Source organism: Nuphar pumila, chromosome 11 (assembly GCF_984573655.1).
Source record: "Nuphar pumila chromosome 11, dmNupPumi1.hap1.1, whole genome shotgun sequence".
Taxonomy (NCBI): Eukaryota; Viridiplantae; Streptophyta; class Magnoliopsida; order Nymphaeales; family Nymphaeaceae; genus Nuphar; species Nuphar pumila.
In genome coordinates, this window is record NC_143259.1 from 96,067,703 (window position 1) to 96,071,689 (window position 3,987).

The window sequence follows — 3,987 nt, forward strand, 5'->3', positions numbered from 1 at the left end:
AAAAAAATCTGTATTTTCAAGGGGTATGAGTTGGGGTTGTTACAAAGACATACATGATAAACAAACAATAAATCATGCATTCAATCATATATTCATGGTATACATCAATCATGATAACATAATGCATTCATTTTAACATATAAGGGCAGTGTGCAATCATGTTAAATTACTTAAACAAGACCAATCCATAATCTTACATATGACTTTTACAGGAGTCTTTTAATAAACATGTTCGACTCCGCATTTCAACATAATATCGAACGAGTGCAACTCGGCATTCCAACATAATAGCAAATGAGTGAAACTCCACATCCCAATATTTTATCGAACTTTGAATAACATGTCTTATATATCTGATCGGGTTCTATGAACCCTAAGCTCCAATATGAGCCAAAACATTTATCGCATGCATACATAACTTCACATCATGCATGAACACATCATAACATGCATTAACACCGCAGTCGCGTGTATCATCGTATTTCAACATGCATTAAATACGAGCATTTGGGTTTTTCAAAAGTCAACACACTCGTATTTGAAAACTGACAGGTGTATAACGGAAAATCAGTGTAGTCAAAACATTTATCTTAAACAATACCCGAGCCTCAAGTCGAGATAATCCAAATTTTCTTAGATGCATATTAAAGGACTCAATTTACGTGCAACCTCAATCTACATAATCGAAGTCCTACAATTTCTCAGTCAAACTATACAATTGCATATTTTAGAATTGTTTATTGCATCAAAATTCATTTTTTAACAACTTAAAGTTTGAACAAGCATGATTATTGTTTTGCAACATGGCGCATGCATATCTAACATTTCATAACGTTCAAAAATCATGTATATATTCATCGAATTTAAGTCATGCATGCGTATTTCATATGTAAATTTTATAATTCAAGTCATGCATGTATATTTTATAAATATATGCAATTCAAGTCAAACATGCATACTTCATATATAAATATATGCAATTTAAGTCATGCATGCATACTTCATATGTAAATATATGCAATTCAAGTAATGTATGTGTACATCATAAATAAATATATGTAATTTAAGTCATTTTTGTGTACTTAATACATAAATATATGCAATTAAGTCATGCATGTATACTTTATATATAAATATATGCATTCAAGTCATGCATGCATACTTAATAAATAAATATATAGCATTCAAGTCATGACATACTTCATACATAAATATATGCAATTCAAGTCATGCATGCATACTTTGTATGTAAATGTATGCAATTCAAGTCATGCATTTTGTCTTCATATGTAAATGTAGGTAATTCAAAGCATACTTGTGTACATCTTACGTAAAACTTGTAATTAAATATTATGCATGCATGATTCATATGTAATTTAATAAAAAAACATGCATTTTCAGTATTATATATATATATAGAACGTATATTTTATGTACATAATTATATATTTTAATATTATATAATTGCTATATAATTGACGTAAAACCCTACACTAACTTGCAGAACTTTACAACCATGAGTTATCGTATTTTTCCTATCTCGTAATGCAAAAAATCTCTAAAATACCAAGAGATTTTTCTACGAGAATGTACTATATGATATTTTTCTCTGTATTTGTGTGAAAAAACACAGAAAGAGAACATCGATCAAAACTCTAAGGAAAATATGCACACAGGACCTATACTATCGATCATACGATTAGCAAGGCCGCCGACGTGAAGTGGCAGCGGTGGAAAACATGTTGACCAGCGCGAGGCTTGACTGAACCGAGCCACTATCAGATGCAGGTGGCAGAGGCACAAACAGGCGGCGTCGGCGTTGTCCTAGTTGCGTCTGCATAAAACCAGCAAAAGGACCGAAGATGGTGGTGCTGGGTTATGAGGCGTCTGCAAAAAAATCAAAGAGGAAGAAGATGGATGAGGAAGGTGGGGGTGCAAGCGTCAGTGGCCTAATATCTGCAGAAAATAGGAAAAGAAGGAGAAGGTGACATCAGGTGTGGAGTCTGCAGGAAAGCAAAAAAAAAAGGAGGGAAGATGGTGGTGTTCTGGTGACTGTGGGTTATGCAGGGTGGCAGTGAGATGCTCAGGTGCTGGTGGTGCGGTTGGGCGTCTGCATCGAATAGAGGAGGAGGTCTGAAGGGGAGAATAGGAGATTGAGATCGGTTTATGTAAATGACTTGCTTCAAAGGGGGTTTCTACTCACGGTTCATTGTATCTGGTGAGTAATCCCTCCTCCTATATATAAAGAAGGGTTGTTGGGAGTTTACTTCCCTTTGGGTAGCCGTTTACCTCAGCAACTGATATTTGTTTCACCTGGAGCTTATCCAGAATGAGGGAATAATTCTGGATAAGGCCCTGATTCAGGGCAGTTTCATCCGTCAAAGGAAGAGTGGCCATGGTTACTAACATCTCCCACTTGGCCATGTGAAACAAAAAACTGGATGTAGGATTTGGCTTCCCACTATTGGAGTATTTTCCTTGCATCAATATCCTGGAATGAGTTCTATATTTGAGTTTCTCATCCAGACATATGTCTATATTAGACATATCTTAATCCCATACAGGATACACGTTCTGAAAACATTTTTTCTGATATACCCTTTTTTAAAGGATCAATAATCAATCAAATGTAGGTAAGTAGCTGACTTTGATTTCATTTCTTTCAATCATATCATGAATGTAATAGTATTTTATCATTATATGTTTACTTTTTGAATTATCAGTTCCACTCTTTATAAGAGAGATGACAACCTAATTATTTTAATAAATTTGTACTGGCTCGTTGGTTATTTTCTAATTTAAATCATTAATGAAGCGACTTATCCAAACAACAAATATGGCAGTTGCATTGCATGCATTATATTCAACTTCTTGAGTATGCTGATCTACGCAGCCTTATTTTTTACAAGACCAGAAAACTGCTCTTCCTCCCAGGAGAAAAACATATCGAGAGGTGGATTTACTATCATCCCTACTGCCTGCAAAGTCAGCATCAGAATATCCAATTAATTCTAAAGAATCACCTTGAAAACATAATTTCATGTTTATAGTCTATTTTAAAGATTGAAATATTTTTTTTACTGCTTGCTAGTGTGGCCAACCAGGATTACTCTGGTAGCGACTAACGAGGCCAACAACTAAGTTGATATCTGGCCTGGTGCAAAGCATAGCATATATCAAGCTTCCGACAACTTGAGCATAAGGGCCATTTAGTCTTTCATGTAATCTGGACTATCATTTTTACTCAACTTAACACCTTTTACCAGAGGTGTTCTAACTGGTTTATAATCACTCATTTTTAATTTCTTGAGTATATGATTTAAATAACTTTCTTGACTCAAGCTTAAAAGTTTGGAGCTTCTATCATGAGTGATTTTAATTTCAAGAACGTAGTATGCTTCTCCTATGTCTTTCATTTCAAATTGTGAATTTAACCATGACTTAGTTTTGACAATCATATCATTATCATTTTTAGTCAGAAAAATATCATCCACATATAGTGAGAGAATAACAAATTTACTCTCACTTTTTCAAACATAAACACAGTGACCAACTTATTTTCCACAAACCCTAATGACGTAATAGCTTTATGAAACTTTAAGTACCACTGACGTGGTAATTGCTTGAGTTCGTATAGGGATTTTTCAACCTATATACATTATCTTCTTTGCCTTTTATTGTATAGCCTTCAGGTTGCTCCATAAAAATGGTTTTCTTAAGCTCATCATTAAGAAAAGCGGTTTTAACATACATTTGATGTAGATCTAGGTCGTAATGAGCTACTATTGCAAGAATTATCCTTATCGAGGTGAATTTTATAACCGACGAATATGTATCACCATAATCTATTCCTTCTTTCTGAGAAAAACCCTTAGCAACTAATCTTGCTTTAAATTTTTCAATGTTGAAATCAGATTTGAATTTCTTCTTTAATACTCATTTACAACTAATGGCTTTCCATTCTTTAGGTAAATCAGCCAATTCTCA